The sequence below is a fragment of the Paralichthys olivaceus genome, chromosome 24, assembly GCF_024713975.1.
Source record: "Paralichthys olivaceus isolate ysfri-2021 chromosome 24, ASM2471397v2, whole genome shotgun sequence".
Classification (NCBI taxonomy): Eukaryota; Metazoa; Chordata; class Actinopteri; order Pleuronectiformes; family Paralichthyidae; genus Paralichthys; species Paralichthys olivaceus.
In genome coordinates, this window is record NC_091116.1 from 9687781 (window position 1) to 9703101 (window position 15321).

Consider the following 15321-nt stretch of genomic DNA (forward strand, 5'->3'; position numbering starts at 1 on the left):
CTCCAAAAATATTCTATAAATCCATGCACGTCTGAGAGGAAACCGGTCAACAAGATAGTGCGATGTGTAACTGAAACGGGGCCACTGCGGGCATCAGCTGAAAGCCTGGGATTGTCCTTTTATACATAACATCCCTGTTGATGTGCAGAGTGGATGCATTTTTTCATCTGTGAAAATTAAAAACAAACGCAAGAGGGGAGGTCACATTGTCCTAATTAATGCGAAAGCCCACGCAGTTTAATGAACGTCCCGAGCCACACGGCTGCTGTCATTTTAAACGTGGAGAGGTTGTGTGGGAGTCTTTCGATGTTTACTGTTGTCTGTCGGACTCTCTGTGCATCTGAGTCCCTCCTCGCACGCCGACAACTCGCATCACATCCCCCGGAGCACGAGACCGCGTTGACGGGCCGAGACTCAACTCGTTCACCTCTGGAGGTGTGGGGGAGGTCCATCATACGAAGCCATGTCGACCCCAGCTCCTTCAAAACTTTCTTTCAAAGGTTACAACTAAAAATATCTGAACCGGTCATGTCCTTATGAGGTCACATGAAAGGCCAATAGCTGACCATGATCTCTGACATGACAGAACTGTGCAGATTTACATTATAGGACAAAAATGACAAAAAGAATCCCCCTTTTCTTTCCTGTGTCCTTTCATGAAGAGCTTGCAGCAAGTTCAAGCATCAATAATATTCTCTAGTTCATGCAGGGACCTGTCTCCCATGACCTCTGACTCACATTAGCCTCTTGTACATCGATGGCAGGTGTTCGTCACAGAATGTTTCCAGCTGTTGCAACTTCTTCTTTGAGTGGAACTCAGGTCACTTCCCCCACCTGCAGCTGTCTGCAGGAATAAACTCACGATCCAACATGCAGCACATGGGACGTCACCTCGATGAGATGAGTTGTCACAACAAAGAGCGAAGATTTTTCTCTAAGTGCTGCTCCATCGTGCCAAATTACTTTGGCTCCATCGTTTTCCAACAAACCCAACAGATTTTTTAAACTTGGTAGGGACTTGTATTTCCACCTACTTTTTAGTATTCACTCCATCTCCTTTTCCAGACTTCCCATCTTTTGCAATTTTAAATCAAATCTGAGACAAATCTGCTGTGTAGTGGCAGCATCAACACTCACAGCTCCTTTAAATCACTTATCAGAATTACTTTGTTCTTAAAGGAAAACAAATATGTCCCAATAGAGATCAAATGGATGATTCTAAAATCAATTTCTCAAATTCTCATCAGATGACAGAACATGTTGATTGTGCCAGTTGCATTCAAAGCTCTCCATGGTAATGGCCTGAGAATGTTATTTTCCGGGATTCCTGCCCAAAATTTAAGTGGCTCTTTTTTAAGCCTATGTCCCATCATTCCACCAAGTTTTGTGGAAATCCATTTTGTTGGTTTTGCCATTTGGAATCCTGCTGACAATCAAACCAACAGACCAACAACCTCTTACAATGAGTTTGTTCACCTTGAAAGACGAGATCAGGCCGCGCAGGAAAAATTGACAAAACACTGAAGGATGTAATAGTATAACAACGTACATAAATAGTGGAAAGGGACTGAAAATACAGCAAAACAGCTGTAAGTACATAACCTAAAAACCTGAACGTTTCAAAGTCACAACATTTCTGAGAATTCAGCTTTGCCGTTATCCGGCAGTACAGACCATTACAATATTAATCCATAACCACAGGGACTTGTCTCACAATCCCGACTGACTCTGGCTGCCAAGCTCGGCCATTAAACACTATCCCAGACCGCTGCTCGCAAGTCTGCTCACGTCGAGCCCAGCAGCAGATCGCCCTGCTTGCTCGGACGCAGCACTACTATTGGCTCATGGCACATTGAGTATGGCTGAGGCATCAATGGCTTCCTGAAAACATTAAGGCCTTTTCTATCGTTCAGACAGCCCAGCTATAGACCCCTTTGTGCCAGGAAGAAAGAGAATGGGGAAAGGTTTGAAAGGACGGAGGAGAGGAGAGAGACACATCAACGGAGGAAGAACTGGTGCTCACATAATACTTCCTGACAGACATATAGTCGGAGCCAGAGAGCTTTTTGGAGGGAAGTTTCATTTGCACAAGGCGTCGTGGGTCTTGTTCATACCAGGGAAATAGAAAATCGCATCTTTAACCTCATATGACCCAGAACTAATAGTTTTTTGACACAGAGAAAAGATGCGATCGAAGAGGCATTAGGCTAAAAAAATCAACTTGTCTCTTCCTGTGCACACGCAGGCTCCGAGTAAGAGTTTCAAATTCCTGCTGTGACCTAAAATCTCATTTCATTGCAGCGCAGCTTTGGCAACAACTTCATCTTTTTTCTAAGACTTTCAACAAAGACACGGTACTCCAGAAGCGATGGCTTGTGTTGAATCGTGACCTGCTTTGGAAAAGAGACGTGAAACACCTCTGTGCGCCCACTGGACCGCTGATGCATCCTTTGATTGATATTCATGACTTGAAAGCGTTGCATCCAGATATGCAGCTGTGAGATTTCTTTTTTGATGTTCATGACTCTGAATAACCTGGAAGAGCAGGAGATGTACCTCACTTGGTGTTACCCCGGCCCTGCCAAAATCCAGACGCTCTGGCTCCGAGCTCTTTGATATTTCTCCCAACTCATCCATCACCTGGTTTCTTGAAACACCAGATTTCACACCGAGAACAAAGGGCGAAGTTTATTGTTCTTCTTCTGCAATCTGCCCATTAACATCACGCTGAGCTCGAAATGAGAATCTGTGTCTTTCTAATTTTGCGGTTAATCAAAAAGCTTATTATCCTCAAGTTTCATTTCTCAGACAAAGTGCTTTGAAACAAGTGCTGTCCTGTTTGTTTCTATTCAATCATGCACATGCAAAAGCCTTTTCCCCCCTTTTATTAGTCCTATTTCATAATTAACTGCTGGAACCCGTGTTGGAGGTTGTTGCTCGGAAAATAATGATGTAATTCTTAATTATAGCTGATAGCGTCGCTGTTGATGGTTTGCATGTGTGAATTGGCAGCAAAAGGCTGGTTGGGATTTGCTTACAATGCTGCCTTGGCATTACCTCATTTAGAATATGAGCAGTGCTAATGAAACTGAAAGTGTGACTGGCTCAGCAGTGGAGCATCTACTGTGATAGAAGAGCCTGCCTCTTAGAGTCATTCCCATTTTAATTTGCACTTTTAAACATTTTAATCCGCTGCAGGTCATAAGTGGCTGAACAGTAAAAAGAACTCTTTCCAAAGGCAGCACACTTCCAAATCTTTAACGAATCAAGTATTTTTTAGCAAATTGTTTCTTTGGTATTTATGTATACTCATTTGTTTTTTTATCAACTTACAACTGAGGGACAGCAATGAAGCTTCAGTACAGTAGGAGAGCCACTTTCAGACATGAACTCGGGCTCGAGTTTGCCTTTCACTTATGAAGAACGCAGCAGGACAATGTCCTGGAACATCCAGATGAGAGGTGACGTCAGGGTAAAACACTTATCACCAAAATATTTTGAATCTTTGTCTGTCTTCTACGTGTTTGACACCTTTTCCTCCTGAGATATTTGTATTGTTCCAGTTTTGCATCAGTCACATGCTGGAAACATTATCCACACGCCCACCCACTAGCTGTGAATATTTCGATTATGTCCTTTATTCTCGCATGGGTTAACTCAAAACTTTTCTGGACATTTTACCAGGGGACAGCAGAAAACAGAAAAAACGGCTCATGAGATTGTGTGATGAGGAAAGCGTAACAGGTCCAGCAGAGGTGGAGTTAGCATCAGTGAATATCATGCTGCAGTAGATTTTTTAATTATTTTCCACAGATTGCACCAGTGAGGGAAGAAATTACATTTGGCAAATCACTGAGATAGCATCCAACTTCTTTAGAGTTAATTATTCCCAAATGAAAGCTGGATTTTACTCTCAGTTCATCTAAATTGCTCTATTGCTTGTGAAAGGAAGATCTGTTTTCAGAATCCCACTAAAGTAAAGGTACGTAGTTAAGCTGTCAGGAGTTATTGGTGCTGGGCCTTGTCAGTGTGTCAGTTCTTGAACAAACTAGGGTTAAAACATTAGAAGTGAAGTGATATGATCTCTGAAGTCTAATGTCTTTCTGATTTATGCCAATTAGTGGTTTGTAAGCGTGTGCAATGGTTTCAATGTCTCTAAAACTGAGGATAATTAACGAGGAGAGGGAAGACGAGGAAAAACAAAGCACTGTATCTCCTTTTTCTCTCCTGCTCTTATTTCTGGAGAAATATGTGATGGCTTTACCTCATTAGGCCTTGAGTTGTTATTTAATTGACACCATGGGAGAAGTTTACAGAGGAAATGTCTTTGGCGCAAGTGCTGACAACTTGGATTTCCCAAACATGACATGGAGCAAGACAACCAGACACATTATTTCAATTGCAATATGAAAAAAATATTTTCAGCATCAAATAGTATAGTGACTTCTATACATATATTTAAAAAAGAGATTAGAAGAGGGTGCACAAGTCACTGAATAATTACTTGGATAGAATCAAAGAGAAAAAACAAGCTCTATGGTTTGGGTATATTCAGAGACGTAATAAGACCAGCACAGCGAGCCCCAGGAGGCCCGGCTCTCTGATACTTTCTCTAAGGTTGAGTAAACAAAGATTTATTGAAAGAGCATAATTCACGGTGCACATATTACACACACAAAGAATGAAGTTCTGCGACAGGCACCCGGCAGAAGGATTATTCTGGTTCTCCACCCGCCCTCCTCCGTTTCCTCCAAATGTTTCTCTACCACCTGGCATCGATCCAAACAGCTCAGTGACGCCACCGAGGTGCCGGTGCCTCCGCCCGAGGGAAAATATCTATCAACCTCCCTCTCTCTATCCCCTCCTTGTTTTTCTTGCCTGGCAGAGGAGTAACCGTTCAACGATTCAGGGCTTTCACCTCTACTCTGATAAAGGTTATCTTAGCAATTTAGCGCCGGCGATATCGTATTACAGAGAGATTTATGAGGCGGAAATTAAATTTAGCTTCCAGTGACTCTGAGGAGAGGGAGGATGAAAGGTGCATGGGACTGCACAGAGTAATGATATGGTGGAAATTGTTGTGTGTGTGTGTTTGGGCATGCAAGGGAGTGTGAGAGTGTGGGCATCAACGTCTGTGTGCATGTCTGCTTTCCTATACAGACTCACGGGAACGTTAAACCTGCAGTTCCACTTTAGCAGAAAGTGCTTTTTACCAAAACTGCCTCATCCCAGAGCAGGTTTGTATATGATACAAGTTTACACAATAGGCAGTTTTTAACCAAGCAGCTTGTTGGAGATGTTGAATCCAGCTAATAAGAGCCGCTGCTATTGGATGAAATGATAAAACGAACTCCATTTCAGTGCTGAAAACTGCAGCATGAAAGCCCACGCTGCACAGACAGCATTCACAGAGTAAATCTAACAACTCGGTGCATGGAGCGACACCTTCTCTCCATCGTAAAAAGAACAGGAAACACATTACTATCAGGGCGGCTGAGAAAGTGCACCATCACATCACACCTCCTGTATTTGTCTGATGCATTATGGTGTTATTATATTCACAGTTTACCCTACTCCCTGGGGAGCAGAGAAAATATGCCATCGCATGGCTCGTTCTGCCGAAAAGGGTTGCCATGACAATGAGATTTCACTTTTCTTCCCCTTCAGTTTCACTCTTCTCCTTCATGATCTCTTATTAAAATATTGCTATTGTACCATTTTTGCTCAAAGATATAATTTCATCCATTGCTCTGTTTTTTCTGCAACATTTTCCAAGTTTGTGAAACAGAACGCTAGGGAAAGAGTTTCGCCTCAAAAATATTCACAGGGAACTTGGTTTCCTGCAGCCAAACGGTTGCAGTGGTGGTGTTCTTGTACAGTGGTTTACAAATATAGTTTCATTCCATCAAATAAACTGCGAGAACATCATTTAACAGGAGCAGGAAACTGGCTGCATGGTCTCACATTCAGGTCTCACCAATGAACGGATTTTGAGTTTAGTTTGTAGAGAAGAGAAAATGAAATCATGTGGTCTCTCGATGATCTTGACTGATCATCCCAAACACTTAATACACACACAATAAATGTTAATAGTTTATTTTACACTTAATATAAATCATTTTAGGTAAAAAAAAACCTGTTCAATGACCTTTAAATATAGAAATAAACTCGTATTTACATTTGTACGACAGGTCGTGCTGTTCCTGCTGCTCCCTTTCCTCTCGTCCCTCCGCCGCAAGCACAATGCAAGATGGTACATATTGCTGGGTTACTGACCATTGGTAATTAACTACTGTCCCTGATGCATTGTGGGAAACACTGAGTGCATAATAAATAGGGTCTAAAAAATGGCACAGAACATTTGTACTGCAGTAAAACCTGGCGAACTCACTATATAGTGAGTAGTGAGTGATTTCGGACTCATCCCAGGAGTTGTGACGCACACACAATCACACACACACAGGTATACATACTTGAGACTCATTTAACATATCTCAACAGTGACCCCAGCTGGACAGCCACAGCCCTGAGAACTTGTTTGACTTCTTGTCACTCTCTGCACCTCCCACAGCGCTCACACCTCCATCAATGTTCATCACCTCAAACAAGAGAGAGAGAGAGAGAGAGAGAGAGAGAGAGAGAGAGAGAGAGAGATTCCTGCAGATTCCAAACAGCCAGAGACAAGAAAAGGAGGGAGAGAGAGAGCTATAAAAGAGAGATGGAGAGAGAGAGTAAAGGCTTAAGTTAAACCCTGTCTAGAGACTTTTAGCTCTGGCCCTGCACCACAGAATCACTGGGTGAGGGATAGGATGCAGTTTTTCAGTGTCAGAGCGAGCATCTGCACTGCCTGTGGCTGGTTTTACTCTTTCTCTGGCAGATAGTTTGCTCTTCTTCTCCACTGCAGCTGGTCCTGTTGAGTCTGTTCCTGTGTGAGTTATTCATTTGAGGGATAATATCCTGAGTGCTGAGATGTGCTGGATAAATGCAATATGTCTCTCCCTCTCTTTCCATTACCGTCATTCTTGCAAACAAAGATTTCATCTTTTTCTTGCCCTTCTTCATCAATTCACACAAATTTTTCCATGCAACTCATAAAAACACTATATTCACTGACACACATACACACACAGTGAATGCAGCTGCGTCAGTTGAACACCCTTGAGGTTTCCACACCCATCTCGTCGCTCATGCTAATCAGTAACATTTCTCAGAGCGTGGAAGGCTCCTTTTAAAGTGCAATACATTTTTTATGCACTCCACTTTCTTCCCAAAGAATGAGAGCGTTAAAAACCACATGCATCTGTGGGATGGGGGGGGACTTTTGCTGACCTCTCCTCCACAGCAGCTTAATGAGCTCAAATCCATATCAGTGTTGACGGTACGAGACGAGAAAGAGGTCAGACCAAACAATCGATGGGAGAGAAATGAGGCATGTTTGCGAATCAATGTGTGTGTGCTACTTGTTTTTATTTAAAACCAAAACACAATAATACTCGTCCAAACAGGAAGGAGAAGTTTTAAGGGAATGTACGGCAATTGCATAGGGGCAGAAGTGGAGAGGTGGCCCCCTGACAACTGGCTGAATATGTACACAGCAACATTTTGTGAGAACCCCCTTGAATTCTTTAATCGGTTGTACAGGAAACTGCAACAACACCATGGATGGAAACCCTCTAACAAGGCACCATGTAGTCTGATGTTTATCCCCCAAAGTCCCTTAGAATGCCCCATGTGTACGCTTATTAGTGGAGGGCAGGAAGGTTATGTGGTTTCTCTTTTAGCTGAAGGAAGAGTTTTCCATGAACATTGAATTAAAAAGCATCAGTGTGTCCTTTACATTGGCATGGTTGTTAAGCAATACATCCACAAGAGGGCAGTCCAGGTTCAAGTGTTTCTAATAACAACAAGCATGGAGACAGTGGAGGAGGTTGTTAAAATGTGCCTCTTAAGAAAGTGCTTGTCTCTGTAGCCACGTGAAGTAACATCACTGTAGTGTCTCCTCAAAAAGTTCCAACATTTTTGAAATCTCTCCCACGTGTCCTTCGATCGTCTCGCTCGAAACAGTGGCCATGCTTTACCGTAAATAGACAAAACTCTACCCGCTTGTATGTTGTGGTGCATCATGTAAAATTCAATCCAAATCCAACATGTACAACCGCTGCAGCAGAGAGTCTGCAGACGTTTCAGGAGTAATATCCACGTCCGCACAGTACTTAAATGAGCTTCAGGTTGTAATTCCTCCATTTATGGATTGCTGTTTGTTTTGTAGCATATAAACACCAAGGAGCTTGGAGAAGGGGAAAGCTTCTGTCAGCGTCGGACTACAAAGTGCAGCATCTGGCTATTTCCTGGAGGCAGTAAATGTATCAGTGTAAGGCTGATGTGTATTGAACTTGCATAAGTACTAGTGGAGAAGATCATGGAAAACACACCAGCATTTTGTAATTGTTTCTTCCAAAGTAAACCGAGCTGTTATCAAGAAATTTAGAGCTTCATTTATACACATATTATGGTCTGGATAAAATAAAGGACCTGCCAGTCTCTCTCAAAACTCAATCTTTATTATAGGCTGGGCCCACACTAAAGGATAATCAGGCTGATTTCTGGGCGGATTCTCCAATCTAGTTTTGTTTTATGGATTTAATTGTATAGTGTCAGTACCTGCATTAAAATATCTGTCAGTTATTTTTTGCAGGTTCCAGTTTATCCATTTTTTGTTTCTTTTTTTTATTATTTTGAGCCAGGTCCATCCATTAGATTCCTTCATGTTAGTGGCTGTATTTTTACTACTTTGTCATGTTTGCCACAAGTATATTATTTATTTAAATATCAGCAGAGACAAAGAAAATATTAAATGTTTATTAAACTAGAAAAAGAGATATTATTGGATGAAAATACACCACACTGCTCTCAAAAGTAAATGGTCACCTTAAAGGTCATTCAATATAGTTCACAGTCTCCAGCAAAAGGAGTTTTATTTCATAATGAGATAATAATAAGTAAATCATTTTTTCACATATTGGATATGTTTTTTGTTTAAATTTAAAATGCACCCAATTAAATAGCTTGTTAAGATGGACTTTCCTGCAGCATTTCAACAGCCAGGTTCTGGGCACTCAGACAAAAGCGTGACTTGCCACACCTCGCTCAGCACCCACATCACGACTCGTAGCACAGCCTGCGACTATTCTTTGATTCCCTTTTCCTCCTCTCCAATTCTGCCCCGACAAGGCATGCAACAAGCACTGAGAGGCTCCGGCCTGGCCTCTGTGTGCTGCATGTATTCTCTGTATTGTTGTGAAAAGGAGAGATGGCAAAGAAGTCAACAGGCCCCTGGAACAGAGTAGGTATTCAAAGCTTGGAACCCCATATGATCGCACTATTCATATTAGCATATAGAGTGGAATACAGAATAAAAATGGTGACGGCTGTGTCTATGTAAAGAAGTGGGAAGGGGGCATTTCTCAATTCATTATTATTAAGTGCTCAGATTTATAAGTATCCGATAAATTAAATACATGACGTATGTGCATGTGAAGTTATAACAGTTGTTTCTCCACAGTACAACACCCTCTTTATCTGAGCTGGTCCTGCTATGTTCTGTGGCTGTAGGTATTTTCAGCTCAACTGGTCAGCCCCAATCAAGTCCGTCAGCCAATCAATAGCCACAGATGTGTTCAATTAAGGCGGCAGACAAAGCGGAAAGTCTTGTATGATGACCGCCCTACAGGCCTTTTTCATTCCAGCATTTATTATTCCAAAGAAAAATGTTAGACATGTGCAAAGAAAACAATCTTTGTCGTGAAGGTTTGAGCCAAAATGTTAATAATAACAACCTGAAGTTTCGTATTGTGTCCTCCATTTTTTGTAGCTACACAACGCAACATAACTGGCTTACTTCACCAATAGCTCAAGAGGGCGTGCAATAGTGCTCTGCTGGATCACATCTAATTCAGACAGAGCCACCACAAAGCAAAGCAAGATTTCTACAGTAAAATTACTTGACACTTGACATACAGATAGTGGGGGTCACCATGAACAAGAGTGAAGTGAAAATTCTTTATCAGAATATTTTTTAATTAATAATTAATAGGAGCAACATTTTAAAATGTAGCATATTTTCCCTTTCATTTTTTCAAAATTTCTTCAGTTTTGGAGGACGATAGATAATCACCGTTAAAATTGGGTGAGAATCGCACAGTTTAAAAGTGAGAACTTCAAAACAAGAAAATTGATCACACATACCACCACCACGACCACTAACCCTGGGTTTAGAAACATCAAATCTAAGCTCATTTGAAATGAGTCTTGTTGGTCAGCATCTTACGTTGAATTGTGCCATTTTAATTGTGCTGGGAGATGACGTAGATGTATTTGTCTGGATTTTTAAAAGATTATTTAGATTTATGTTCATGCTTGTGTTTCTGTCATTGGCAAATCTGAGCGTTATGATCACTGGAACATGTGAAACAATGCCGGTGGTAGATGGCCTTTTGCACCTATAGGTGGGGCTAGTGAGTGATGTGTTGTGGATGAGGACAGTGAGGTTGAAGAGTTGCTGTCAGTGACAGGTGCTGAGTCCAGGTGTGTGGTATGAAGTGATCAGTCGTACAGGTCTGGCAATGGAGACGGCAGGAAAAATATTTGCTGCAAGGGAAATGGTTCCAAGTTGACTGGGGAGAATGCCACCTCTGTTAAAGATGATGCACATTCCCAGAAAAGATGAAATAATGACAATTTAAACAAAGGTGTGTGAGGAACACACCACCTGAAGCCAAGTGTTGGGACTGACTGACTCTCTACACCTCCATGAAAGGATGGAACCGGAGATACAAAGGGATTACTTGAAGTTTTTAAGTACTGTATCCTGCTTTAGTGCTTCAGACTGGTGATTGGAGGTATCGTTGGTGCTGACATGGATTCCAACATTTGTGACGTCAAGATGCTTATCAAACACAGACAGGATCTGCTGAACCAGGTCGAAAAAAAGCTTGGCACCAGTGGAGCATTAGTGGAAGCCATATGGATATAATGTGTCTTTGCATGCTGTGTCACTAAGTGTGTCCCTCCTTGGTTCGGGGGCCTTAATAGAAACATTGGCTGCAGGTCGAGGGCTGAACTGCACAGAAAAAGGTAAGAAATTAAACTGTTTCCATGTTGAGAGGATATTGAACAAGCCACACCTCTTTGAAATTGACAAACTTCCCTCGAATTTTCTCCAAATTTCTGCAGTAAAGGTTTGCTTAAGTTCTTCTTCACCTCTTAAGGATTTCCTTTAAATAAAATCTGCTCTACCCAAACATCACCCCTCACCAGAATCTTCAGAACATTTTCCATTTCAGTCTCCTGCTACTTTCCTCATATGAAAATGTCCAAACCCAACTTTCCAGCCATTTTAATAAGTTGAAAACTATTTTCCCGAGTTAAAAACTTTCCACATTTATCATTATAATCTGTGTGTGTGTGTGCCATGTCTGTTTAACAGTCAGTTAACCAAAGAATGACACTCACTGATCAATTCAAAAGCACGCAGTTAAGTGAATGAGTTTTTTGTATCTCTGTAGACATAGTGGTAAAAACCCAAAAGCTGTGATCGACCACTCATCAGGATCATATAACACAGCAGCTTTGGCTCCATCTCAGCTTGTGTTCCTGTGAGTCAGAACAGGCGATGTACTTGTACACTCTGTCCCTTTTGCAAGGCTATTTCCAACGTTTTCCAGCATCTGCTCAACAATCGGAGCACAGTTCATCTCCCCGAGCAACAGCAGCAGAGGGTTTGAGGTTTCATTTCAATTTTCTCTTCTTTCTTCTTTTTTCTGACGTTCCGGGCTCAGCGGGAGAGAGATTCACTCCTCAGATACTCCACAAAAAAAAGAGAGAGACCTCTTTACTTGCAGCACAGGTCAAAAAAGAAACGTTTAAGTCGACCATTATTAAATACTGAATTTTCAGACCTCGCTGGCTCTGCCGCGATCATTAATCATGCTTGATTCGGCAGCCTGAGAGACGGCAAGTGTGCGTGATGGATGTAGAGGCCTCCAACACTGCAGGAATGCAAGCTTAATTTTACTAAGTGGTCTTTTATTATTGTCAAGGTGGATCAACAAATTTTCCAGGGACAAGATAGGTGACACAATATTAGTGTCTGTCACCGTGTTATTAATTTAGAGGGTACTTGAGTGTGCTGGAAATATATTAATCTTCACTTTCCTTGTGTTGGAGTGCGGTAATCGCACCTTCCAGTATTTATCTAGCAAACGGAAAAGGTGCTTTAATTGAATAGTTTTTAGTTATTTTGTGGGGAGGAGCTGGATTACTCCTCATAAAGGGCCGCAGTGTGAAGACTTCCACGCTTGATTGCAGCAAATCCCTTAAGGAAACAGTTCTGATTGAAGGTACACGTTGAGCCCTGAGTGAAGGAGGGAAACGAGGACTGCCTGTCCACTTGAGTGCCCGTTTCCCAGCGAAGAAACAAAACTCAGGTGTTTACATAATCAGCAAGGTGTTAGTGCAAGAGGAAAATGAGTCATCACAAGTTCCCCTCCTTCACTCATACTTATGCATGGCTGCTCATCAGCAAAATTGCATCTATCGAGGATACTTCCCCGGATGTTGTTGCCGCTGCCATCGTAGCGCCACAGATGTGAAAACGAGGTAAATTAAACTCAGACGTCCACGAGGGTCCAGGGAGGAAACTGCTGAGACGGGAGAGGAAGTGGATATCAGCGAGACAGAAGCAGAAGGGAACGTCGCTGCGCTCTTGCAGATAATATGTCTTTATTGTCTTTTGTTGAGGAGTAACTGTGGGACGTACTCACACTGCATCTTTTGTGATACTTTCAAATGCTTAAAATGTCCAGCAAATATCATAATTATGAAAGATGGAAATTTTAAATCTTCCCTAGTGGCTCCTGTATTGTCAAGTTGGTCATATCAAGACAGAAGCAGCAAGTAAAGGCAAACGAGTTTCGGTGTACATTTTTACTCCCAGAATCATTTGAGGTCCCTGTGACCTTTGACCTTTGTCCACTGAAATCGAATACATTTATATTTGCAATTTATCCAACATTCGAAGAAATTTACTAAAGACAAACATGATGTATCAAAAGGCCACAAACATGGGAAACACAAAGGTTAAAGGTTTACACACATAAACTTTAACTTAACTCTGATACTTATATATTGAAATTTGTTATTGTGTCTGGTTCTGTATATATTGTTATTCTTGATTAATAAGAAGTGCAGGATACAGTGGTTTTTCCTCAAAATTATCAGGATCTGCACCAAACTGTACAAATGAATTCTCAACAACATACATAGTTTTGTTTTTCACTTCTACATCTTAACGTTATTTCCTGAGAACCTCTCTGTAATAAAATAAATCCTTGTAATGTTAAGCAAAGAGATAAATAGATCCACACCCAAAGATATTGGGTTCTTCTCTGGCAATCTCACCTGCTAGTTCCTAACTGTCTTTTTGGACTGTTTTATTATAGCCTCCCAAATGTTATCCCGATCATGACCCTACTAACAAACCCCAGCCTGATGACATAACATCCCTCATTTGAATCTCTCCCTCCCTCTCCCAGCTGTCACTCCTTCATTCCAGATGTTCAGGTGTCTCCTCCTTGTCTTCCTCTCCCCCCGCGTGTTTGATTCCTTCTAGACGTGTGAACGATGAGTTTTTGCCTCTTGTATGTTTTTGGAGTCTGTCCTTCCTTTTCACATCGTCATGTAGCTCGGGTCCCATCTGTCCCAGGGTTTTTGGTACTTTTTTTCATTGTTCGTTTCACAGGTTTAAGCACAGAGGATGTTGTAATGTTGTAGAGACTGTTGCACCCCATCAGGCAAATTTGTGATTTGATATAAATAAAATTTGACTTGACAAGAAAATCCCCTAAAAAACAACGTATTCGCCCGGCAGGCAGCCCAGTAGGATATCATGTTCTGAGGTATAGGTAATAAATTCATATTATTATTATTATTATGTAAGCCGCTCTCTGCAATTTTCTGTAACATGCTCCTGCTTCAAACATGTAGCAATCTCATTATATCAACAGCATGAACAAGAGTTGAAAAAAATAGGGAGAGAGGGAAATGAAAGGAAGACAAATAGTTCAAAGACAAAGGGGAATCTTGAAAGCTTCCTGAACCAGATCCAAGAACATTTGACTAAGTGGTTCTCTCAGTTCATTAAAGTGACATCTCAAAGAATTCTTCAGTCTGGGATTGATCAGACTCTTTATTACTGAAGTAGAGGGAACAGCGTGCGAGAGACGCCTCAGCAAACATCTTCAATGATGCTCTGGAAGTGGTTTCTGTTTCATCGCTGTGTGTTTGCATCCTGACCTTTAAGGTGATGAGTGTTAGTGAGTAACCTGATGTTTGCTGCTGCCTGTCCCATATGCTGTTGTGTCACGTTCCCTCGCGGTTTCTTTTGTCTTCGTATACATCTGGTGTCGTAAAAAACAAGGCCTCAGGTAATCATTGAATTATAGGTATGATTAAGAAACTTCCCAGCTGGCTGTCAGTGACATTTAAACCGATCTCAGTGATAATCTGTTAATTTAAACTTGATTTTAATTATCTATTGATTGTAACCTGCAGTGTTGAAGAAAGTCCACACGGGGGCGCTGCTGTACAGTTATTGACTCCAGCCTAGAGGATATGGGCTTTTTAATTAGTGGTATTACTTCATGGATTGTTAGTGGCTCTAATGGCAGTGAGCCTCAGATGTAAAAATGAATTAAGTGTCTGCTGATGCTCCGTATGATTCACACTATGCACTGTAGTATAACATACATGTGAATCGACTCCTATGACCTTTGACACCACACTTCTTGTTGTACTTTCACTAAAACCACTCAGTTTCTGTTATTTTGAAGGTAATTCTGTTTCATCTCCTTCCCCATCTCTGTCACTTTGTTAAAATGCACGTCCCCATATGGTGAATTTACTCAAACTAAATGAAATGAGTTAGAATTAGACAAGTATTTTCTATATAAAATGCTCAAAACTTATATTAAAAAAATATATATATTTTAGTGATCAACTTATTGCCAGATTATCCACTTAAACTAAAAAATACTCCAATATAAGTTAAAAAAAAGTTAAATTCCTAAAAGTACATAAGTACGACTGGCAAAATACACTCAAAATAGCATAAAGTTACTAACTAAGCAAAGTTACCTATTTCAGAGCTATCAGCCACATTCTCTTTGTTAATTATTATCATTATTATATGTGGAGACGCTTTACATCACATTATGTATTATTCAACTATTTGGAAAAATGTAAACTGCATTTGTAAGATAAATG